We start from the raw sequence: 26,654 nt of genomic DNA, 5'->3' as shown, positions 1-26,654 counted from the left end.
CAAGGCCAGAATAAACCGGTATAAGCAGGGGCAGATCAGAATGCTGAGTAGGTTGTTAGAAAGGAAATCCTTATTTTGGGTTAGAAGTGAATCGACGTTCTATTAGAGCCAATCAGAAACCTCCATGCTTACGTGAGATTGCACATAGGTTTGGGGAGCCTGAGATTCGAATGCGAGACTCTCATGTCTTGCGAGATAATAGGTTCAGCTCTGTTTTCACCGAAATGGTGGTCTTCCTATGTAATTGTAATCAACTCTACAAATAAGCAGATGTTGTCCTAACACATGAACAGGAAGAAGAACACAAACAAAACGGGGCCTAGAAACACGAGTCAACTCACGAAGCAGGAAGTGACAGCTCATCTCCACCTGGCCCAGCACAAAGTCTGCCTTCACGGGTCGCTGAAATAACCGCAGGTTACCCCTCTAGAACTTAAACTGGATTGCTCATGAAAATGTACACTGGCATGGACGTGTTCAAAGTAGTGGCCAGTAACATGGGTTGTGCAACCTGGGTCTTCTTCCTTATACTCCCTGAGAATATGTTTAATTTCTTTCAAAATTAAATTATGGTATAACTTAGTAATTTTCATTTAAATGAGAGGAAAAATGCTTTAACAAAATAGGAAACAGCCTTCTGCCTCTCCCAGTTTAAAAGTACATTTTCTTGACTACCTTAAATGTCAAGAATCCAAGTGCTTCTAGGGGCAGAGGTCTGCACCGTGGCGTCCCCTCATGTGTCTGCTACACGCCCAGCAGGCATTATGGTTCCCTCTTGCCAACAGAATAGTTCAGCCTCTTTAAGCTTTGCTTGCAGACTGCCATCTCCTGCTCGCCTGACAACGTGCCCTGCGACAGGACCTACCTGTTTCTGCAGAGAGCATGCTGAACTGGGCGCATGACACGGGGTTCTATTCCCAGTGTGGCACTAAATGTGTGACCTTGAGCAAGTCCATTTCCTTATGGACCGTAAAGAGGTTAGGCTAGTTTATGCTTCAGGTTCTTTCTAGCCGCAAGATGTATAAGCCATGATTTCTTACCTCCCACTATGCCAACTTTTTGATTGACTCCCAGCTAGTCTCAATCTTTCTATAAAAGGACAACCTCTCCCACCCTTAAATTCAGACACTCTCCCCATCAGTGTATGGGCAAACGCTGAACCCAAAGCCTGGCTAGTTTAAGTGCATGCATGAGCACAACTGAAGGGAGTTTTGAAATCGGAACCCCTGAAAGACCTTGGACATGGAGTTTATCTGCTTTGTCTCAGCACGTCTGCTTTTCTGCTGGAGAGGGAAGAAATTACTGCTGGAAGGAACCTTAGCCATCATTGAGCCAAACCGCTGGTTATAGGTGAGGAAACCAAGCCAGCAAAGTTACTTGACTTTCTTTCCTAAGGTTGCACAGCAGGGCAAGGGAACAAATCCCAGGCCTCCCATCTGCTCTGGGAGGTCTTTTTACCTCCCTCCGCAGGGCTCTGGCTCTTTCCCTCGCCCCCTGCAGACCTCCTCTGGGCCTCCGAGGGTAATCAACAAACCCTGAGCACCTCTGACCAAACCTCCAAGGAAGTCTTTTATTTTAGTTTATTTTTAAAGGTTTTATTTATTTTTAGGGAGAGAAACATCAGTGTGTGAGAGATACGTTAATCAGTTGCCTTTCACATGTCCCCAACTGGGGACCCGGTCTGCAACCCAGGGATGTGCCCTGACTGGGAATCGAACTGGTGACCTTTCAGTTCACATGCAGGCCAGCACTTACTCTACTGAGCCACACGAGCCAGGACAGGAACTCTTTTAAACTTTCAACTGGCATGGCCACTGTGGAAACATTTAGCTGGGCAGAGGGACAGTGATAGCTCTGGCAAGACACAAACTGATGGATCTTATGAATGCAGAAATCCATTTGTGTTTTGAGAAAAGCTTGCCGCAGCACCTCGGTGGCAGATACAGGCAGGTGAGGGAGACAGGAGGCCCCATGAGGGTGGGTTCTGCTCTAGTACTGAACACACAGAGTTGATACTTACTGAACAAATTCAAAGCTACACATTAGCTCTGTTCCGCTTGCTTGTCAAAAATTCTGAGGTTACAATAATACTGGAGACGAAGGTCTTGAAGCCTCTAAGCTAAAATGAGGAATAGTGATCTATCACATGCTCTCAGTATGTGGCTGGGGAAACAACCTGGGTGTGGAGAGAAGAGGCAGGACTTTGGAGTCAGGTGAGACCCAGGGTGTGAAAATTTCATCTCTACAATATGGGCCACATTACTGAGCCTCTTTGCCTCAATTCCACTATACCAACTTATCTGAGCTTCTAATAAGATGGCTGAGCTAAGGCACATAAGGTGCATAACTGACTCCATGAAAGTCAGCTTGTCTTACCCTCTCTGGAGCTATGGGTATAGGAAGAGAAACCCCATTTCTAGGCAAAGCTCCAGGGTACTGGCATCTTCTTCCAAGAGAAGCAAACCATCAACAAGTCACCTGAGTTTTGCATTATGTACAAGAACATAAAACACAATTCAATATATACAAGTAAATATGCTTTATAGCCTCTCTACATAGCTTAAACACCATGTCTCAATCCTTCCTTGTGAATAAGCACAGAGGTAGGAATAGGAGGAAAAAAAAGGATCAATTATTTTCTCTTCTATAAAACGAGGTTGGGATAGATGAACAACGTGAACTAGCCTCAAAATTACATGATTCTAAGATTCAGAGAATGAGAAAAATATAATGACAGATGTTTATCTACCAGAAGACACAGGGCAAGATAGATAAATTCTTTAAAATGTCTTAATGGCATGACTGTACAATGTTGCTGCCATTAAATGTATTACTGATAACAACATTTATAGTTACAATGGTTTTGCAAACTCTGAGCACAGGCAGAGGGTCTCAGTACTCATTCAAGAGGAAGAGAAGCTGACTTGGGGGCTGTGTGTTGCCGGGTGTTGCTGTGGATGCACAGCAAAGGTGGGTGCAGCAATGCCACCATTCCTCCGCTATCTGGGCTTCATTTCTTTTTATCTTATGGCAACTATAACCCATAAACATTAATGATACTAATATAAAGCTGTTGAGCATAGACACGTCTCTTATAGAAACTGGACTTAAAATCAGCGTATCGAGCCTCAAGTTTCTCTCTTTCTAGCAACTGGCATTTGTTAATCTTCATCACAGCAGTGATAGTTTAAAATGAAGAGTCCCAGGGGCCCCACCTTAAATCTGCTGAATTAGGATCTCTGTGCCAGGTTGATGCTTATCCATATGAAACTGCAAGTCACTTGAACTATCACAGGGTAGATTAGCTATAGTGGGATTTATGCTCTTTCTATGATAAAACTAACACATTAAAATGAGTCATAAAGATAAGGCTTTGTGTATAGTTGCACATTACGTAGACATTTACATACCCACACAAGGTTGTCAGGGGAAGGGAATTGACATTTATGAATTGCCTACTATGGTGTGGACCTTGATCAAATTATATATTACTCAATCTTCAAAATAATCCTATTTGAGTTATAGATGGAAAAAGTTAGGCTTAGACAGAGAGTGACTTTACTGAAGTCACAAGCCTGGAAAATGGCCCAGCGCGGTTGTGAAACTAGATTTATCTGACCCCAGTCTTCTCATTCCATTGTATAAAGCTCATATGCCTATGAAAACACACACACACACACACACACACACAGGCACACACACATGCACGCGCGCACGCGCGCATCATGAGCCATCCATACGGTAAAAAGGTAAATGAATTAGATTACTTTCAGAAACCTTTTTCATCAATAGAAATGTAGTTTTTAAAGAACTTACAGTATCAGCGAATATTCTTTGGTCTGTATGCTGGCAACAGAATGAAGGGTATGACTACTATCAAAGCCACAGTTAACAGCCTGAATTTTAGTAATCAGGAGTGTGTTTTGAGACTCGCTAGGGTCAAATTTAACAGTGATTTTTGGTTTGGACAAGCTACAAAATTTTGCACATGAAATGTCTTAGTATTCAATCTGCAAGTCCTATTACCTTACAAAGGGACACACCAACAAACGTGTAATCTAGCACTTGTCAATCCAATGACCATCCCGGCCCCCCGCCCCCTTCCAGTATCTGACACTCCAGTTTCCCTCCATTGGGAAACCCCCTTCTGCAGGCTTCTGCAGTCATGTTTTCTTGTGGTTCTTCCTTGCTCTTTGGCCAAAATTCTCTCTAGATCCTCCCTAGGCCCTTCTTTCTTTTCTCCTAAGGCTCCGTGCCGCCCCATGTTCTCTTTCAGGAAAGTCTCTTCTCCCACCTCTTGACTTATTCATATCCCGTTGACTTTAAAAGTAGCCCCGGCCTTCCTCTGGAGCACAGAGCCCCCATCTGTCTGAGGGGTGTCATACTTCAACACTTCGAACTCCACGCCTCTAACATGCAGCGCCTCACCTCCTCCTGGGCTTCTTTCATGGGCACTACTGCTCCGGAAACCTGCGTCAGTGTTAGCTATTCCTTCTCTATGGAGACGTCAGACTTTGTTAGTTCTTCCCTCTGCATCTGTTCCTTTCACATTTCACTGTAATCACCCATTTCAGTCCTTCCCCCGCCCTTTTCCTTGGTGGCCCGGGGAAGCCTCCTAACTGGTCTCCCTGTCTCTGGTTTCCGCTCTGCCTTTCCTCCTCGTCTCCCCGTGAGCTACTGCAAGAGCACACTCCTAACGTGCAGCCAAGATACTCCCCTGTCCAAATGCCTTCAATGTCTCCTACTGGTTAATACATTCATATTTCCCAGCTTGGTTTTCAAGACCAGTATTATTCAGCACTAAATGTTCTCCAGTTTTATTTCTCACTCAATGCCAGTATAGACCAGTTCTAACTCAACTGGGCTCACTACCTTTTTCTGAACATGCTCAGTGCTTTCCTGTTCTCTTGCTACTTCTCCTACCTCAAAAGCCTTCTCCTCAGCTCTTCAATGGAAACTCCACATCCTTCAAGGGCTGACTTAACGTTTTTTCTCAAAAAAAAAAAAAAAAAAAAGGGTCTACCTGACTCCTAGAGGACAAGGGAACCTCTTCCTCTTCAAATTACCAAAATATCTTTTTTCTGGTCATTTACCACAGTTATTTTTGCATATTTTATTTCGTCACCTACAAAACAGGGTCCAAGAGGGAAGAAACCAGATCTTTTTGCTGCTGAATTCTCTGTTCCCTCTAGCACAGCATCACACACATAGTAGTTACTCAATAAACACTTGCTGCATAACATTTATAGGACTCCTCTCAAAGTTTGCAAAGCCCATTTACATTCAACATCTCATTTGTTCTATTTGGAGCTTAAGTTTATTACAAGTAGCTTTCAAGACTGACAATCCGATTTCTGTTGCTAAATGCAATTATTGGCACTATCTCTAGCTTTGTACCTTTAAATTAAAGTAACTCTTAAATTACTTTACTTTGAACACTCATACTGCTGTGTGGCCTCCAAAGCTTTAAAAAAAAAAAAAAAAAAAAAAAAGAGCATTTTGCGTCAAAGAAAGCCCACTTGCCAAACTGGTTTTTCTCTCTGCCTACAGGTTAAGTGCTCAAATAAAAGGCCTCTATAAGCAGATGACAGTAATGACAAAATCAAAATTTCGAAGAGAAGAAATTCCTTTCTGAAGATTTTAACATTAAAAAAAAAAAAGATTTCCCTGTATATATAGTTAGAATCCTATTTATGGGTCAGTCTCCAACATCCCTGGAGCTGGTATTCTAGCATGTTAACAGCAGATAATCTCTAACTGCTGAATGATGATGATTCCTTGAGAAGAGGCTGAGTATGACTAATATCATGATGGTAAAAACGTGCTGCTATGTTTGGGCTTGAATACCCAAGTGTCTTGTAAGAGCTCGATAAACATTTGCTGAATGAACAAATAAATAGATGAATTTAGAGATGGCCTTCCTATTGTGTATACATTGAAAGTAAGAGTTTTCATAGGTGGATGGAAGGATATGTTAAATTTGAAAAAAGGGGGAAAGTGCAGTGAGGGCCAGGAACTGTGATGTGTCAATTCTTCCTGTGACAGATCCCACTCTGGCTGCTGGAGAAGCAGGTGAAGGAGGGGCAAATGGCAGCCACTGCCCATCTGATTATGCCTCTTTGGAGGTTAGGTTGCAAGCTGCTCCAGAGCAAGCACTTTTCCTTGCGCTTTCTCGTCCTAGCACTGTGCTTTGCATATAGAACGTGCACCATAAATGTAGTATGAGGATGCCTGTGCATTTTTACATTTCAATACTTCACATTTATTCTTCCTTACCTTATAGGGGTATTGTGAGGAATAAATAAAAATACAATTAATCCCATACCACACTGCCTTACACACACACACACACACATACACAAGGGCTTGATAAATGGTAGTTGTTATCGTCATCATCTGGGGCTTTGTATATGCCTCAAAGGTAGTGTTTAGTAGACTGGGCTGTCAGTACTTGTCTGTATAAATTGCAAGTGTCCTGGAGGTGGGCTCTTCCTGCTTCTATCCTCAAGGCCTAGCCCTGCGCTCACCCCACAGCAGGCCCTGAGGCCAACTGCATGACTAAGCAATCCAGATCCAGGTTGCAGGCCTGCTTCTATCCCAGCCCAGTGGGTCACCCTGAAGAGTCATTTAAACTCTCTGGGCCTCAGCGATGTCTGTCGGTCCTTCCAGCCTGGAGAAGCTAGCGATCTATAAAGAGACTTATAGAAGCTCCCACGCCCGTGACTGGCAGAACTGAAATGGGAAACCAGTTGTGCTGGAGCCCTGTTAGCTTAGTTCACCCTTCATCACGGAGGCCTTCATCACGGAACACCAGGTCTCCCTCCGAACAGTCTCCTTAAATACCATTGCCACCTTGTAATCTTCAAACCTGGTGGATCGCTGGCACAAATCATATGCCCCTTGGGAGTCCTTCTGTCCCTTAGAGAAACCATTTCCTCTTTCATATAGGCTAAGGAGACACGCAAATTCAGTTACCTCAGGTAGAATGGACCAGACTTAACAAAGTTAGTTTCTCGTGCTTTGGAAGAAATCACTTGGAAATCCTCGATTCTGAGTCCTCCATCTCTTCCACATCAAGATCTAAAAAAAAAAGAGGAAAAGGAAAAGAAAAAGAAAAGAAAGAAAAAGCAGTGTCTCAGTACTAGCTGCCAGGATTTGATGTTTCAGCAACAACAGTAATTACAATTAGCATGTGTTCTGAACATCTCCTATGAGTCAAGCGTTGAGCAAAGTGATTGGCATATGTAACCTCATGTGGTATTTGTAATACCCCTCAAATATACGGGGCATTCCCCCACTTTACAGCTATACAAAGCGAGACTCTGAGAGGTCACGGAATTTCTCAAGGTCACACAACTAGGTTCTGTTAGAACTGCGACTTAAACCCAGGTTCAATAGATTCCAAAGCCTGGGTTATTGACCTATAAGTCAGGGTTTTAAAAACTTTTTGACAGTGACCCACCGTTTTTAAAAATTATATAAGCAACCCCAAAATCTCAAAACATCAAAACAATGCTTACTCTTACTATGTGCAATGCATTCTCCTATTTTCTATCCTATTCGATTCTCTTCTAAACAGTATTATACATTCTATATCTTTTTAAAAATTCCAATAGTAACCCACAAAACTGACCTCACAATCTTCTAATGGGTCCCTACTCCTTTGGAAAAACACTACACTTAGATATAGCACCTCACTAGAAGATTCTCTGAAACCACACAATAAATCCTCTTATGCTCTTCAACCATGAGAACGTGACCGAGTAGTTGAGCTTCCTAATTAGGATAAACGTCTTTAACCGTTAAAATATGTATAAGGCACCATAACGCATATCATCTATAACGAATCCTTAAAAGCGATATTCAGTTAGGGCCAAAGAATGGAATCAGTCACTTACCTATAGCAGAGCAGGAGTTACAAAGTGGAATCGCGGACGATCTAAAATCTAAGGTGATTATTCTATACCCTGCAAAGAAGTGGCTAACAGCGGGCGGTTGTGTTGGACCAACTGAGCAGTCCTAACTATACTGCAGAAGTAGGAGGCTGGGATTGCAACCCCCTGGGGGCAGGGCCCTGCCTTTGCATTTTCCATTCAATTCCAGGGGCTTGGTGTTGAACCAGGGAAATCCTCAGGTTTCCGTTGGGTCTGGACTCGGGTCCGAGTCGCAGTCCGCGGGTAGGGAGGTGCGACTGTCAGGGTAATGCCCGAGCCTGGTGGACCTGAGCCCAGAACGTCCCTTGGGTGCGCCTTTCTCCCCGGCCCCCGGCCCTCTAGCACAGCTGCGCAGTTGGGCCACTAACTGCGGCGCGACCTGCCCCGACTCCGCAGTTGAGCCCCCTCCCCCTCCGGCGTAGGCCCCGGAGCCCGGGCACCTGCGGCGGCTCGGTCCCTGCGGCAGCTCGGCTCTCCAGCACTGGCGGAGCTCACAGCCCTGCGCCAGGGCTTCCCAGCCAGGTTTCGATACTCCCCCCTGGGGAGCGAAGGGGACAGGCTGGCCGCGCCCGGAGCCCCGCGCCCGCGGGCCGCGCCTCGCCCACCCGGCCGCGCACACAGACCCTGCGACTGGCACTTACAGGGTTCGACTCCTGCGCCGCGAGCGCGTTTCCCCGGGGGTCCATGGCGCTTCCGGACCCGCCAGGCCCGCCGCCGCGCCGCACAGCACCGCCCAGAAAATGGACGCCGGCGGCTGGGCTCTGCCAGCCCGGCCCGCCCCCGGCGCGGGGTACTGGACGCGGCCCGTCCGGGAGGAGGTCGGCCCGACCCTCTGCCCCGCCGGCCAGTGCTCCAGGGGACTCGCCACGCCGAGGACGAGGCCCGGGGAAAGCAGCGGCGGGACCGGGGACACCCACGACGGCCCCACGAGGCCCCAGACCTCACCAAGCGGACAGCGGCCTCCGCCTCCACCTTCTCCGGGGAAAACACAATTCAGAACCCGCGGAAGGACAATTCGGTTAGGGGTCTACGGCCACAGAGCTTAGTCACTATCAGAACAAGGCCTGGGCCAGCAGAAGGGTTCCTGGGTCCCAGACCCAGATTCCAGACAGCATCCAAATCCTGCGCATTTGAGAGAGGCAGGTTTCGAAGAAAGTCAAGTGCGGTTTTAATTTAATCAAATTCTCAGGAATAGGGGTGTCACCTGCGCTTTCCCATTGCTGTCCGCAGAGGCCTAGATTGATTTTCCGCACGTGGTATAAAAGATATTTCACGCAAAAGACCCAGTTTTCTTCCTTAATAAAGGCTACCAAATGCCTGCGAGGGTCTTTCTTCCAAGATCCAAGGACTGCTTATTGAAAAAGTATTTACCGAGGCCTGCCACAAACTCGTTGTGGAGCTAGCAGCCTAGTGCCCTAATGTACAGGTTTTGTTTGCTTGTTTTTAAAAACTCGTTAAAACCCGTTAAAAAGGATCGACGTGTCCTGTGTTTTGGTAGCCTGAGTCTTAGTTTCAATTTTTCTTTAGAATACATTCAGGTGACAACTTAGGATAGAAAGTCTGTTCTTTGCTGACTTATATGCTGTTTTCAGCTTGGAGTACCGTGTTTCCAATTCTGCATCCCAGTTCTTGGCCATGTTTTAAGAACGTGATCGTTTTGATGAATAAAGTAGATTCCAATATTAAATACAAAACCAGTAAAACTATTTTGATTTTAAATAATCAAGGGAAAATTATTGCCCTAAAGTCAAATGAAAGGAACATGCATTTTGAAAATAAAGGCAGGGTTTTGAAGGCTGGCAATTTGGGCAACATGTATGCTAGCAGCCCCCAGCCTCCTCAAAGCCAAGCACCCTTTATTCTCTCTCCCTAGGCCACATGTTTAGAAAGACATAGTACACTAAACTGCATTTATTAACTAATGCTTCACCTTCCCACTTAAAAAAAATGACCCTGAAATGTTTTTGTATATGTAACTGCCAATCAGAACTTTTACAAATCCATTGTTAATCGTGGATTCCAACCTAAAGAAACTTGTGGTCTGATTGCAAGTTTACGTGTTTTCATTGAGGCTTTTGGAAACTGAAAATCATTCCAACCTCCAACAAAATGGAGGCACCCAAATTAGGATTCTCGGGCATTGCTCTCCGTGCTTCCCTGAGACTGGAACGTGGAAGTGGTAGAGCAAAGTAATTTGGCCTATGGATTCTGTCTGCCTGCGTTTAAAGCCCAGCTTTGTCACTAAGAAGTTCATTCACTATGTAAGTTTAGACAAATTACTAAACTTCCCTGAGCCTTGGCTTCCTCATCTGTAAAATGGGGCTAATTTTAGTGTTACACTGACCTCATAGGGCTTTTTCATGATTAAATGGGATAATACACATGAAGCATATACAGTAGTCCCTGGCACATAGTAAGTGCTCTGTAAGTGTAAGCAGTGTGGCTGTTAGTGCTGGAAGTCAAGTATTCAAGAGCTCTAAGTTCCTACAGTCCAAGAGGTAAGAATCATAGCTTCTGAGTGTAAAGCAACCTTTATACCCTTGAAATTTTCCATGGGTGAGCTGCCAGGGTCACATGGTGAGTGACATAAAGGGATTTAAACGCAGGTCTGACTCCACAGCCCAATTTCTGTGCTGCTAACATGTTCCAAGGTGGTACCTTGATCAGAAGCTGTCAACAGCTTGTTAAGGGTGAAATCTGCGCTGGCTTTCCTAAGAGGCTTAGCAAATGAATGGCTCCTTACATCCACTTGGGAATTCACAAACAGTGGTATTTCTTTCTCATTAGAGCTAAATGCTTCTCCAGAAGCAAGTAGATTTCCCCAAATTGTTATTAATAACTAAAATATCATGGCAACAGTTTTAAACACCACAGCCTAAACCTTACATAATCACCCTGTCCTTCAAAATTTTCCACCCTTCCTCATAACCAGTCGCAGATTCTCTCTCTTAATCACTCTTCTGACTATGGGGAACTATCTGGAAATTTCCAGAAACACCCCAGCTTGTCATAATTTTATTCTTTTCTGGAAAGGTATATTCTTTTCAAAACGACTAAATGTGATTTCTTTTTCTATAGCTGTATAATACTTTTCATTTTAATACTTTTGCTAATCTAAAAAGCAAACAAACCCAAAGACTTCCAAGATTCACTCCTTTCTCCTTGAATTCCTACCAGTTCTTGAACATCTCCACAGTATGGTTCCTGATCCTTTTCCAGTGGCCTTTTTAGGAGACTTCCCTTGTTTTCTAGCTCACTTTATTTTTATAAACCTCCATGATTTCTGTTATGTTACAACTGCCCGCTTAGGACTATTGGCCAATTTAACATTTATTTCCCCCTTCTCTTTCCTTTTTAAGGTTTCAATATTATAATATATAAACAGATGGAAGTATTGTTTCTATTAAACCCACCTGCTTCCTTTGTTTCCCACCACGGGTTAGGAATCTCTAACTCCCTCTGCCCCCCATATTTGCAGCACCCCATGAACTCAATTTATTGTGTTACCTTTCCTCTCTTTCCCTCATCCTGGACACTCATCAAATTCCATCACTTGTCCTCTCCTGATGCGGTTGCTTATCTTTTTCCCTTCAAGCATTTTAAGAAAGTGCCTGTCCAAATCATTTTCTCTAATCTCTACCACATTCCTGAAAGGCTTCTTGTGATGTTGTGTGGAGAAGTCTACCAAAGCCCAGGAAGAGGTAGTGTTTAGAATAGGGGTGTCGACTTCCAGTGCCCATGGGAGCCTGGCAGGAAGTAGGGTGAACTGGAGCCAACAGGATAATCAGTGTCCACCTATACGGGGAGTGGAGTTGGTCACCGCTCAGCCCCAGACCAATTGTTGCCAGGTGGAAATGCCAGATCTGTTGACTTTTCCAATGAAGCCCAAACCAGGAATTTTATATAACATACATGAAATGTTGACTACTTAAAAAAAAAAAAAAAAAAAAAAAAAAAAGAAAGGAAGGAGGGAAGGAACCTGAATCTGATCAAGCCTCTAGTAGTAACTACCAATTTGCAAGAAATCTCAGACAGAGGAACATGTAAAACAGTACCAAGGAATGCAATCATCAAATTTCAGATTGTGGGAACTATGGGTCAAATTGTTTTGTCAACAATTTTTTATAGCAATAGCAAGAATGAAAAAAAGAGAGGGAGGGAAATCTATAGATTAAGTTAAATTTAAGAAAATATTAATTACACTGTGTAGATCTTATTTCTAATTGTGCTTTGAACAAATTGCTTGTTTTTTTTTTTTTTTTAAATGACCTAATTGGCATTGGCTGGCATGGCTCTGTGGATTGAGTGCCAGCCTGCGAACCCAATGGTCGCTGGTTCCATCCCTGTCAGGGCACATGCCTGGATTGCAGGCCAGGTCCCGAGCTGGGGGCGTGCAAGAGGCAACCAATCAATATATCTCTCACCTATCAAGATTTCTCTCCCTGTCTTTCTCCCTCCCTTTCCTTCTCTCTAAAGATAAATTAAAATGTTAAATGAAAAAAAATGACCTAACTGGACAAATTTGAGTGCTGACTATGATATTTGATGTTATTAAGAATCATCGTTTTTGTTGGTATGATAATGATACTGTGGTTATTTGTTTCTTAGTAGTCCATATTTTTATTTTTTTTTTAGTAATCCATATTTTTAAAACTTTTTATTTAGAAATATTTCAAAGTTATAGAAAAGTTGCAAAAATAATACCAAAAAACCCCCAAAACCCTTACATGCGCTCCACTCTTATCTCTCTCTCCATTATTTTTCCCGAACCATTTGTGAGTGGCAGGCGTCATTCTCTTCTACCCCTAGAGACTTCTGCATTTATTTCCTAAGCGCAGGGCTTTCTCCTGGTATCTGTATCTTTTAAAGAATGATACTAAAATATTTAGAGATAAAATTATATGATCTGAGATTTGCTTTAAAATAATACTGGAGAGGATGCAAGGAAACAAGACTGGGCAGCAGTGGGGAATTGCTGAAGCTGCGCGATGGCTCCGCAGGTGTTCGTTAAACTAGTCTTTCCATCTGTTTACAGTTATCATCATAAAGTTTTAAAAGATCATGTTCATGAAAGACTTTAAAGTGACATAACATGCTTATGCTATAATAGTAAGTGACTAAAAAGAAGATACAAAACTGTCTACAAAATATTAACTATTACAAAAAAAACACAAGACAAAAGAATACGTGCCAACATGTTAACATTCCAAGTAATTTCACAGCAGTTATATTTTACTTCTATAATTAGAAAAGGTAATACAATTAAAAAATTATCCATAGAAAACAAAAACACTGGTAACTGATTTCAATTAAAATTATTGTTAAAAGTTAAACAAAATACATACGTGGACTGGCCTGGCCTATGGGCCCCCAGTTTGTAGATTTTGACTTAGCAAATGGGTCTGCGACCTGAGGTCTGTGGGCCACATTTGGCCTGCCACCAGTTTTTGTATAACCTGCAAGCCGAGGATGGTTCTTAACATTTTTAAATGCTTGGAAAAAATCAAAAGGAGAATAACAACATTTCATGATAATTACATGAAACTGAAATTTCAGTGAACATAAATAAAGTTTTATGGGGACCCAGTCACAGTCATTTCTGTATCTATGGCAGTACGAATATAGTTGTTATACTTAATATTATATATTATTTTATTTTTAATTTCACAAATAAAAAATCTGTGGAAATTTTTCCCCATTGTTATATAAATACCTGCAACATATCTTCTATAAAATATTTACCCTTTATAGAAAAAGTTTCCAAACCCCTAAGCTCAGAACTGGACTTCCTCTGTGAACTCAAAGCATTAGCAGAAAGAGCACTGGACTAGGGGACAAGCATGGCCACTTAACTATCCGAGCGACCAGGAGAATCACAACTTCTCTGGGCCGCAGTTTTCTCCAGGATCGAATAAAGTGGGCCTCAGGTGCACACGACAGCTGAACTCTGTGGTTCACATTCCTGTAGGAGCTAAGCAAGAAGTACAGGGATGGCGACCACACTAACACTGGTGTGCCCGGCAGGCGTGGGTCTCCCGGAAACCCAACATTCAAACAATCGAAATATCCACTCGAGATGGCTTACCAGGCAATGGGACGAGGGGCCGCACAGGCTGGCGAAGAGCAAGGAATGGCCGGCTTTGGGTGCCGCAAAAGCAGCGCAGCACGCCTGCAGTAGGCAACAGGACTTCAGGGGAAAAGAGTTTCTAAAATCTGCAGCTTAACACAGGTATTCCGGGTCTGTCTCCAGCCTGCACTTCGTAGAAGACCAAAAGCACTAGGTCACAGGACGTGTTATCACACAGCTCATTTAATTGAAAGGTTAATCTAGATCTAGTACAACAACAAGGGGTGGGGCCCTGTGGCATCCTCAGCATGTAGAATGGGGGCCTTGGGATGGAGACTTCATGAGACTCTAGAATAAATCACCTCTAAGGACGTCAGTCTGTAGGTTATTCATAATAGCCCACGTAGGACAATTAAGCAGTGAGGCCAACGCTATGGCTGAAGCCAGACCGGACCACAGAGCGCCCAGACCCTACGCAGCAGGCCTGCAGCCTGCCTTGCGGGGGCTCTCCCAAGCCTTCGTTTTCCAGCTGAAACTCCTCCCCATTCTTTCTCGCTGGGACCCGGCACCCTCAGCTTCAGGGTACAGCACAGCAGCATCTCCTTTTGTTCGCCCACGTGCCTGCCTCCTGACTGCTCCCTTTGTTCCCGCTTTCTTATTTTCTGCACCTCCTTGCTGCCCTCTCGGTCTGCAGTCCCCTCTACCTCCCTACTTTGCCTCTCAGATGACCACACTGTTCTATTCCACATTGTCTCCCCGATACGCTGCAATTTCTAGAGAATCTTTCAACGATATGGCCCCTTTCTTTCCCTACTAAAGGTTCTCCTCTTCCCTTCCACAGCTCAAGAAACAAGAGGAAGGGGGAAAAAATGACAAGGGCACTGCCCTTCTGGGATTTAACCACATTCTCAGCTGGTGGCTTTTGTTTTCTCGTCTCACTGGCTTGTAAGGCCCTCGGGGCAGAGACTCCACGTCGTGCTCGCTGTGCTCGGTGCTGGGGAAGATGGGCAGGACTGTTAGGCCTTAATGAGAGCAAGGCCTCACTCAGACAGCGTAGAAGATTTTAGCAGGCAAAGGAAAAAGAATTTCAAAATATCCATTTGGCAGCAATGACCGGGTGGGGGAGGTGGGGTAAGGAAGAGTGAGGTTTATTTTATTATGTAAAGAAAATCATGAAAGCTCTCACTTTTTTCATGAACACAGAAAGGATATTTTTGCTGATATTTTTAAAACAAAACAAAACAAAACAAAACAAAACAAAATAAGGAAACAAACCCCCTCCGCAGGCCAACTACAGTGAGGGTAGACACAAATGCTAGTCTCGAACCCTGAGCAGGAATAGCTGCAGAGGCAAGGAAGCCATTGAGGGAAAAAGATGCAGGATGAGTTACAAGATCAAAAGGTAATTTTTCTGGTCATTGAGACATTTAGGCCGCGGAGAGCCGTGCTGGGATCACCTAACAAAGACAAGCGCTTTGGCAACTGGCCTTTGATTTACCTGCTGCCCACAAAGCCTGTAGCAGAATAGCTAACAGGGAGACCCCCTCCCACCGTCAGCCAGAGCAAGTAAAAAAAAAAAAAAGAGGAAATGAAAAAGAAAAAGAAAAAACAACAAACAGAGGCATCTTGCCTGAATCACAAATTCAAATTTTTGCATTTAGGGGCTTCTCAACTTAACATCTGCTCATGAATGCGAAAGAGTGGCAGGCGTTATCCAGGTCACCTGGCAATGCAAGGAGACCAGCTTGGAGCAGGGCAGCCAGAGACATACGGTAGCTTATTAGGAGCCAAGACATCTTCGGAAGGTAATGAGGATGAGACACACTGTTCCCGGGAAGAGCCATCCTTGCTATTGGCTGAGATGCTCCAAGCTGAAGGCTGGCCTTTAGGAAGCAGTATAAAAGGCCACCAAGAGAATAGCACACCATTCATTCTTTCTGAAACAGAGAGGACACACAATTGTGCCTGTCCATACAATGTTCTAGACTTGTATAGGAACCTGGACCAGAGTGTCATAGGGAGTTTCATAACATAATCCATTCTGCCTGGGTTATAGCAATGTTTGTCACATAGTAGATGCCCAACAAATGCTGGAAAAGTGAAATGAATTGTTGAAGCTCCCTCTCCTGCTAATGGGCAATATTTTTCTAAAAAGGACTTTTTTAAAGCAGTCTTCATGCCATGGAACATTTCATGGCTAGTCAAAACCAAAGTATAAAGAGTCAGCTAGGCCACCTCTAACTTGTGATAAGCAAAGTCCACTAAATTATGAATCAATTTGAGGAGATGCTTTTGAAACATTCAAAAGGCCTCATGGTTTCTAACTTGTGTTTATAGCAAACCTATCCCTGTGTTTTTGGACCTTCGTCATTCAGCAGACTAACCTACAAGGCATGAAAGAGTTCTGGTTCTTAAGAAGAATTTTCTGAGTATTATTTGTTCAAATAGATAAATACCACTCCAAGTAGTGAGGTCTTTAGAAATCCACCAACAGTCAAAGAGGTCTGCGGAACTGAAGGACGTGAAGCGCTGGAGGACAATGACAATTTATGGGCAAGATAAGATAGATTCTTCCACTATTTGCCTTTGAAAAAAATTAAAGGAAATGGCTAGCTCAATGTTTGGCCCTGAGTTTAAACTCTATAATTCTTACAAAAATAAAGCAACAAGCTTCCCAGAACTTATTTTTTATTTTTGTTTTGAGAAGCTTTTCTTCTGTGGATTTCTTGGGTTAGCACTGAACCTGCACCAAAATTTCATCTCCACCTGGGACTGCAATGTCCAGAGTTCTACTGCGCCTTCTGAGGCTGTCACCAGGTGGGGCTGGGTCAAAGGCAATGACTCCACTGGCACCAAGTCCTGGGAATTTGACTGAAACCAGCCGTGGGGGCCTGACCCACCTTCTCACTGCAGGAGAAACTTACTTAAATAAGGCTCAATCCACAAAGTCATCAAACCTGGCTCTGATATCGTGGCAATCACACTAAGAAAGAAAAGTTTGCAGTTTGAGCACGAGCATGCCTCTGGCTGGTAATGCTCACCCCTGGCTGGATCTGTCTTGCCATGTAGGTCTCCACCTAAATGCCACCTCATTATCAATAGGGCTTTCCTTGGCTAACCATTCTAAGGTGTCTCTCTTTCTCCCAACACGTCATATTACTTTTTAAATTTCATTTTATTTTTTTGTCTTTGTACTTGTCTTTTGAATCAACTATTTACATATTTATTTCTCCCCCTACCACTACCTACCACATTAGAGGCAGGCCCTGGTCTCTCTTGTTCATTACTGTATTTCCAGCCTCTGAAATATGCCTGGCATATAAGAGGTGCTCAGTAAATGTGTCAACCAGGGACTCAAAGGCTTAGCACAATTTAGCACTAAAGAGAAAGGTGCTAGATCTTCTTCTAGAATCTTCTATGTCAACCAGCTCTAAAACATGGCCTGGCTACCAGCCTATCAATGAGAGAGCCATGGTAATGGTTGAGGTAGATCAACATCACTGTAGTAGGAAGAGATGAAATCTCTTTTAATTAAAAGATATTGACACAATAAATATTGATCTGGATGAATATATCTTGGATGACTGAATGTAGTATTTACCATTTACCTGACTGAACAGATCATTACTACAGATAGGTTAAAAAAACAAAACAAAACAAAAAAACCTGAGTTAAGGCTTGGAAAAACATTTTCTATTTTTCAAAGAAAAAAAGAGTTGAGAATATGATATTATATTATAAGTCATTCAGGCAGAAAAACCGCAGATTCGCCCATTTCATTTTGGTGAGAATAAAGCAGTTGTTTGCACATTCTTCCTGTCGCACCTGCTCCGGCCTGCCCAATACAAACACCTTCGCTGAAAAGTGGAAATGGGTTAAGCATAGCCTTCTGAACAATGAGAAGGGGGTAAGTGCCATCCTTTACAATTGGCAGGAAGTGTTTTTAGCTAACCTAGGAAATCCAATAATAATTGTAAATGGGTAAGTTTAGAAAAGCACTGTGCCTTGTAAAAATTTCTGTGAAATACGGAGGCAGGATATTAAGGCGAAACATACCAAGTAATAAATAATAATTAGTCTTCCATTCACTGGTCTATTTATTAGAATGACAATGGTACAATATATTTCCCAACATTCTTATTTGGCTTTCTGGCTTCTTGAATTGTGTTTAAAATTCTTTTAGGCAAGACCAAGAGCAACATAAATGAATAACGCCACAAAAAATATTATTAGGGATGAAAACCTCCAAGATGACACAACCATGCTTGAGTAAAAAACAAAAGGATCGACATTTTATAAGGAAGGGATACACTGTTGAATCTATCAGGAATTCATCTTTTGGTAAAACAATTCCATTGCATCCATCTAATCTTGTGATTAAGAATCAAATGGGTTCAAAATGATTAATTTGTAACAGCCTATCAAAATAGAAGGCATTGTAGTTGTTTTTTCTGGATAGCAATAGTATATTAATTACAAATGCCTGGCTCATTATTTGCTCAAGAGCGAATAACAATTAGCTTGATCCTATTGCAACTGTTAATGTTACTGGTACTAAAATAAATAGGCAATACTGAATCAAGTTTCTGCCATTTCCCTTCAGTTTATGATGTTCTGATTGATGCTATATTCAAAATGTACTTAGTCATTTTAAGTCACAGGCAGGAGGGAAAATGGCTCCCGAACAGCCAAAAAAAAAAAAAAAAAAAAAAAGGTGTTGCAGGAAGGATATTTCATGGCAGCCCAAAGAACGGAATCACTGTGAGATGAATCATGACCTAACATAATTGAGCCAGAGAAAGACTCCAAGCAAAATATTTAAGTTGGCCTCAAAACAACACAACAAAAACAGCAACAACAAACCTTTAGCCCGTAAGAGGCTTGATTTTACAGACAGTGCTTTGGAATATGACAAGCTGCTGGAATACAGCAACTATTTACACAAATGGTTCTGAATCTCTAGGTTCTTCACCTAAGAACAAACCTCAGGGAGGTTTCGGGCTTGACAGCACCTTTCCTCTAACACACCTACAAGGACGTTTCCACAAAGGCTCGATGGGCACTTATCATTGGGGTGGGCTTGGCTTTGGGTCTTTCTCTATCCAGAGCTCTGAGGTTACCAATGGAGAGATCAAGAAAAACAAGAGCACAAGCATTTTCTGATTCTCAGAATTTTTGAGATGCCTTTTGTTTCAGTGGCGCTGGTGAACTCGTGATAATGAAACTACACCTCTGTACACAAACCTTGACCAGCATTCTGGAGCACGTTACAAAGCAAACCTTAATTTTGAAAGTACCGAGCACAAAGGAGGGAAAAACAAAGCTCTCACTGTGCAAAGCTTTCTCTATATGTATAGAAATATGGCTTAGTTTTTAAGGCTTGAAGACCGCATTTTAAAAATGTCTAAAACCAGTGCAGACTCTATATAAGAGGAAAAAGCTGTAAATTTTTCATTAATCATTTGTTTGTTTTTTAAGACAATCTTTTGCATATCTGTTATTGTATTTTTAAATAAGATTTGGTTACCAAGGAAACAGGTTCTGGCCCAGTGTTCCTTTGAAACTAAAATATATTTAAGAAGTTAACCTGAAAGGAAAGAGCCTATGAAATTATTTTGCATAGTGCCAGAATTTGGTACTTGCAGAACCACAGCTGTATGGTCTGCAATGAACCATTCTAGGGGCTGTGTTTCATTCACTGAAGCTCTTTTTCCTCTAACAGGGCCATCTACGTTTATTATTTCCCCCATTAAAAATTGTAACTCTTCCTCTCCCTAAATAATAGATATATAAACAAGGTACTTATTCTGGCAAATTATTTAAAATTAATATTTTAAACATATAAGTTTTTATTTTCATCTTTCATATAACACGTTTTAAGACCGCTTCTTAAAATTTAAATATTTTAAATGTTTCATATTAAGCTTGTTTGCGCTCTTTGAAATTATCTCCAGAAACCCATTTATTTTTAGTTTCAAGCTAAAATGAAGCTAAATCAACAGACTTTTCAAAAAAAAATTCTTTTGTTGTCTAATGGCGCCACACCTATCACATATATGAGTTTTTTAAAAAGGAATCATCTCACTTTTATTGCAGAATCATTTCATGTTTTAAAAAGCTATATATTTCTATAGTATTTGAATAGGAAAGGCTGTCTAATTTTATAACCCCCCCAAATTACAACTGTCTTATTTTATTTTTGTTTTAAAAGTCATATTTAATCCATCTAATATTCTTGCTGCGTGGTTCAAATTCTATAAAACATGCAAATTTCAACCTACCTGTATGTATCACTTAGTGCAATGCTAGCATGACAAGACACTCGGCCATTTTTATGTGAAGCGATGGAGACCGATTTCTCCGTCTTCTTGCTCACAAGTTTTAGATGCAATTGTCACACACACACAAAATCATACGCAGAACAGCTTGGATGTACTGTGATCACGAGAACTGAATTTATCAACAGGAAAACAGGATTGGAAAAAGGAAGTTTCTCATCCAAGGTTTGTCTGAGGCTGCAGCCAAGGAGGTGGTGTGTTGAATTTTTTTCCCTTCCTCCTGAGAGTTCAAAGCCCGGAGCTGACCACTCTAAAGGCCACTGTCACATCTGCTGAAAATCAAACCACTGATACCAGCATTGAAAATACAAATTTGAGAACCAAGTTGTTTGCACACCATGGGGTGCACATGAGTTAAAAATAGATCCCACCTTGCCTCCTACCTGCATAATAAACATGTAAGTTTCAAGTGTTTAATTTGATATTCACATTAATTAACAATACAACATACATTATTTAAAAGACAGCAAATGCAAGAAGAAAGGGGAGACACCATCTGGTAGCAGAGTTTTGTTGTTGTTTTGTTTTTAGGGGGTTTTTTTTTGGCTTTGTTAAAAAAATAAAAAAGGTAAAATGCTATTTTGAATGTGATGAAAAGCAAACATCCAGAAGCAAATGAATCGGAACTGAAAGGTGATGTTGAAATATCTAAGGCTGTAATGAGGCAAAAATAAGTCTTCACTACCAGATGATATGGCATACAGAGCATTTACATACTCACATCTGAAATACTAGGCAACGTGTAATGAATTCTATACACAGCATGCACACACAGCACAAGCACAGCTAATCCTGCCTGCCATCTTAGGCTCGCAGGAGCAAGATACGCACTGCATGCAGCACACGAGCGCTGGGGAAGGAGGAAGCAAGGGACAGCTCACCTTAAATGCAGTATCTGATTAATGTTGGAAGTGACATTGCATATCAGCCTCAGAGTCCTGGTTCAACTGGGTAGGAGGGAACAAAGAAAAATGTCATCAACTGGTGATGCAAGATGAGCCCAATCACTAAACACTGTTTAGCCAACTCCAAATTCTGCAACCAGACAGTAGAAGGCATTTCATACACTTAAGCAGAGCTGCTGCACAATGACTGTGTCCTTCTGCTTCTGAGAATCAAACAGTCCTTTTGCTAAGGAAGAAAATCAGCTGGAACGAATACTGTCATGTCTTCTTCTTGAAGAAAGCTTTCAATACAGTATGTATCTGGTTTGGGATGCATTTTATAGACTGTTAATTTCATAGAATTGCTAATAACAACAACAAAAAATAGAACTGTTAAGCTATGGCAAAGCCAAAAATAATATTATAAAAGGGGTAGCATTTCTAGATTATTTTTTAAAATCCTAAATGGTGCCGGCAGACTTGTAGAAGAATGCATGATCAGCTGTCTGTATCGGAGGCGCTATAACCTCTAACCACAAGCGTGTAAATGTATCCTGCTAAATGTATCTGCAGTACAGAACGGCAGATACATCCTCAGCTGGAATGGTATTCAAATGTTAATAAATTTGCTTAAACTTAGAAGCAGAATACAATCAGGACAGAAAAATAAATTGATGCTGAGCTCCTTTGGATGTATAGCTGACCAGCACGAACGATGAAAGCTATCCTTAGGATACTGACCTAAATAATGTTGACTTGCAGCAGCTTACTGTACTTGCTCAGAACATAGGATGTGCAAAATGATTTTTCTCCTCCCTCCCCCTCCAAAGGCTAAATTGTAAAGTAACAAGCCATTAACAGAAATCCAAAAGGCAATATTTATAGAGAGGGAGCGTACGTACTGTAAGAGAAGAAATGGTGTTGTGCTGAGATGCAATGTTTCTTTGTTTTACTTTGAGGCTTATCTTAGCTACGCTTGCACGATGACATTGACATCGTGGAGGTCAGGGCTGACACTGGGGTGCTATCCGTTTTATGAGTGAAATGTTTTCTGAAAATTAAATCTCATCTACTTAAACACCAAATTTCGTGTCTTCTTCCATAGCACCTCTCTACCCCCGCTGCCCAAGATTGATGGGATCTAGTTTGGCTGATGTAATAAATTGGAATCACCTTCTGTAGAGATTCCAATACATAATTGTAGGAATTAATTTTTTAAAACAAAAAACCTTTAAGAATTCTTAAGCATCCCCTTTCAATCCTTTCTATCAATGCATGCACGCACACACACACACACACACACGGATTGAAGCTCAAATTGCAATGAAATGTTTAACATGTGAACAAAAAAAATGTGGAAAGAGCTGCTTATTCAGGATTTTGAAGAAATGCCTAATAAGCAAACACTGTTTTGCTACAAAACCAGTGTCACCATATCCCCAAAGAGAGAAAAACAGCATAGCTTGCTAGAAAAATTTCCTCCAGATCCTGCCGGCAGGTAAAAAACAGAAAAGCATTTCATTTACCATGCTGTATAAAACAAGAAGTCTTTTATTTTTAAGGAAATAGAACAGATTCTTTTCCACTCCTTCTTCAGCTACAAAGAAACCATACCCACCCCCACCCTTAGATTCTGGACATAAGCCAACATTTTTATAAAATGCTATGAGACTGATTTTGAATACATAATATTTACATTTTTCTTCTTCATAGCTCTCCAAAAGTCTTTCATTGCCTATTGTATCACTGGATATGCTAATGTTAGTTACTTTTAACACATGCAAAAATAAATGAATATTTTCTGGAGTTGCTAGTTTTCTAGCGCCTCTATTTTCTATAAGGACTGGCTAAAAATAATCGGGTTAGCAAAACATTCAAGTTTCCCAGAATTTTTTTAAAGGAGAAAATGTATTCGAACAACTTAACTTAGGTACTAGGTTTCACAATCAGATCTTTTGTTTCTAGCTCTAATTTTATCTCCTTCCCCAGTGATTTTTAGCTCAATGTGTGGAAAATACCCAGCCCAGCCCTGTCCCATACATTTTAAAGTATCCGAGTTGGGTTGTCCAGACGGTCAGTCATACCTGAACCACATCGAGTCCTCTTCTCTTTGGAGCACATTTCTCTCTTTATTCCAGAAATAAACGTGGCTCTAACGGAAACAGTAGCTCCTGGTCTAACATCAATGGTGGAACCATCTTCCCCACCCCCACGTCATTGCTCTATGAGCTCTGGTTAGCATTGACAGCGATACAAAATTAGAATGGAGTATCCTTAGGTTAATTCCTCCCTTACCATGGGGGTCGAGAATTAGAGACTATCACTCTGAGTTACAAGGTACCAATGTAATACAACGTCATCTGTAAAGCAGAGTCCTGGGAGTGGGGTTGGAGGAGCTTGAAGCGAACACCTAGGCGTTTGGTGCTATTACTGTCTGTTCAGATATTCCCCATTAACAACATCTGAAAGCTAGGCATTCACACTGAAATACTCACAAATTATTATTATGTAAGCTAAATAGTCACACTATGGAATCAACTCTAATCACAAAGAACTAAGTCAATGCCTCCTCTTCCTAGGATAATGAAGGACAGTGACAAAGACAGTAATCCACATCAGGCCCCCATGAGATGAGTGAATAGTGTTATGCCCCCTTTACAGGAGCAGGGTGGTGGGTGTGGTCAGCTACCCTACAGGTACTCATAAGCCGGATGCCTGGGCAAGCGGTTTCCAAAACTCATAGTAGGATGCTCTGTCCACCCTCTGTCAAAATGGGCCTAGAAGTCACGTGTTGGTTATTTTGTGATGTTCCAAAACGCTCCATGAGCCAGCGTGGCCTGTTTACCAAACCTGATTGTGTTGAACAAATTTGAACTGTTGTTCAAAGCACTCAGGCAGATGAGCTTGTTTAGGCAGACATTCTCTGCCTAGTAAATCCTGTTTTGTACTTTTAAAAAACCATGCTCATGCCCGAATTATTTAAGCTTTGTCATGACTACAAGTGGGTAGTGTAGGCATTCACTTATGATTTTTAAAAATTCGTGTTCCTCACCAACATCCTCAGGACATATGCACAAACATTAAGATAAAAGACAAATCCCTTTTCCATGATGCAAATGTTAACCTGTTTTTGCCACTTTGCCGAGTCAAGCCCTAGGAACCCAGAATAATCCGGCGGAAACAGGCTGGAGAAGGACAGAGCCAGCAGTGAGGGAGCATCTTTCACTTTGATTAAGGCTCTTACTTGCTCACAGTCTCATTGTTCTGCAGTCTGAGCTCATTTTATTTTCAGTCCTGTGGGTTAAAGTTAAATTGCATGACTTACGCAAATAACATAATTCAAGTATGAGCAAAGCTGGAGCCTCTGTGTTTTAAAAAAATGTAGTCAGGGCACTGAGTCCCAGAGGAATCCTTGGTTGATAAACATTTGGATCAGTTTGCACATTTCTTTACTCCATTCACTGCATTAAAAATTACAGCTGGTTTCCGTTTACACCTAATATAGATATTCAACATCTGTGGGTAAGTTTGTTATCAGGTTAGGCTGTTTTGATCTACATTTAAAAAAATAAAATATTTACCAAATATAACATTTTAGTTTAAAGTCTTAGAATTTAAAAAAGTTTAAAAATTTTTATGAGATTGGTTATTATATCTATTTATAGTGTATTTAGTCCTGGAAACAACATGGTTGCAATCCGTCAATGGCTGAAAATGCATTTGGGTTATATTTTAGCCTAAATGTTCTGGAAAGCCCAGTGCTACTTTGATAATCTACAGTTTGCCTAGAGATCTGAGCAGGAGAGTTCTACATGGGTCAGAGCTAAGTCTATAATAGCTACTATTTATTGAGAACCTACTGTATACTCAATATTTTAGCTTTATTATTTAGTTATAAATCAATGATCCTGCAAGGCGGATATTAGTTATCATCAGCTTTAGGTGAGGAACAAATTGGGACTACTAGTAAATAACAGTGAGGATTCAATTCTATCTCCAACCAATTCCAAAGTCTGGGTCTTTCCACCAATTCTAACAGGATAAAACCTTCTACTTCCACATTCTTCCCTAATGTAGGAATCTTTTTACTGTGCAAACTCCTGGTAGAGGGCACCCACAACCACCCCTGTTTATAAGAACCAGCCTTAACTCTCCAGGCCCTGGGAATTTGGAGTATGTAAGATGCTGGACCAGCAGGTAGAAAAGACAAACTAAAAGAGGAACAATGAACTAGACCATGTGGGAAAGTTAAGGTTAGAAAGCAGTAACAAATAAGCAGTAACAATTTTAGTCTGAGGTTTGTCATAATTTGGAAATGTTTTATGAGGCAAAATAAGTGGGAGAGCTTACATTTCTGTTTAAGCAAGCTACTTGTGAAGCCCAGCCTTTTCATGTTACAGATGGGGAAACTGAGGCTGAGAGAGATCTGGTCATTTGCCCAAGATCACACACTCAATAAGTGAAACGACTCATATGCTGTATTAAAAAGTACATCTCAAAAAAAAAAAAGTATAGTACATCTTGTTTCCTGTTATACCTAATATATTCAGCATTTGTGAGTAACTTTATGAGGCTGTTAGGTTGTTCTAATGTAAATGATCAATTAAAGAAAAATCAGTGTAACAATCAAGACTGACCTGGTTTCCAATAAAAGTGTTTTTGGCCTGAATAGATAACCTAAGTTGGTATTATAAGTTCCTTTCCTAACATATTTTGAAAATGGACCTTTAAAAAGCCTAAATTTTGAAGAAGAGATTTTCCTCCACCAAGGTCAGTGTTTCAAATGGATCATTTTAATGACCTGTTAACACCTGTACATTTTATCCCTGTTTCTAAGATCCCCTCCTCCTCTGAAAGTCTGTGACTCTAAAAAATCCAGCCCAGCTTGCTTTCTAGGTCAGTTAGGCCAAGAGCTGGACTGCAGGTCCCCTGCCGTCTGGTTATATGGCCAGCCGACTATCTCTCATTGGCAGTAATTTTATATGCCAACCAGATGGCTCTCAAAGGGGGCTTTCTAATCAACTCTATCAGTTCCACCCTGCCTGGAAATTCGAGAGGAGGGTTATCTTCCTCAGTGCTCATGAGGCAGTAGAAGGAAGGGTTGGGTGAATAGACATTCCCGAGAAGTCTGAACTCCAGGAAGCCTCCTCCAGTTCTTAGACAGGCGCTTCCTCCTATCCATGAGCATCTGTGTAAGATGTGGGAAGGGAATAGACACTTGATGGTAAGGATCGGGCAGCAAGCCTTGGGGAACGAACTGAAGCTATCCTCCAGGAACGAGCTGGAGGGAGAAGGGGAGTGTGAACCATGTGGTTTTCAACAGAGAAAAAGAGGCGACTTAGGGCTGCAGGGGAAACAGTGGTGGATACCATCTCCCCCCACCCTAACTCAGCTCAGACTCTCCTGGGGGGAATATCCGGAACGGGTCTCA

At 41.8% G+C, this 26,654-nt stretch overlaps 1 protein-coding gene across 12 annotated transcripts in view; it reads right to left on the bottom strand.

Annotated features, from left to right (window-relative positions):
* Nucleotides 1–26,654, bottom strand: part of ZBTB38 (zinc finger and BTB domain containing 38) — a 113,947-nt gene that overhangs the window by 34,476 nt on the left and 52,817 nt on the right. For 5 of the 12 annotated variants that reach the window (XM_054594894.1, XM_054594896.1, XM_054594902.1 and 2 more), the window contains 2 exons: nucleotides 21,221–21,286; nucleotides 6,976–7,080 (listed from right to left, as the gene is read on the bottom strand). The gene's annotated coding sequence lies outside the window, so the exon portion shown is untranslated. Of the gene's footprint in view, nucleotides 1–6,975; nucleotides 7,081–7,898; nucleotides 8,260–8,575; nucleotides 8,685–9,138; nucleotides 9,157–14,019; nucleotides 14,210–20,282; nucleotides 20,451–21,220; nucleotides 21,287–21,405; nucleotides 21,422–23,307; nucleotides 23,524–26,654 lie in introns of those variants that run through there. The other 7 variants (XM_054594897.1, XM_054594899.1, XM_054594900.1 and 4 more) reach the window with 7 other exon arrangements.

Source organism: Pteronotus mesoamericanus, unplaced genomic scaffold, assembly GCF_021234165.1.
Source record: "Pteronotus mesoamericanus isolate MK-2021 breed Mesoamerican mustached bat unplaced genomic scaffold, CSHL_Meso_final scaffold_54, whole genome shotgun sequence".
Lineage (NCBI taxonomy): Eukaryota > Metazoa > Chordata > Mammalia > Chiroptera > Mormoopidae > Pteronotus > Pteronotus mesoamericanus.
This window is presented reverse-complemented; position numbering and strand designations above follow the sequence as displayed.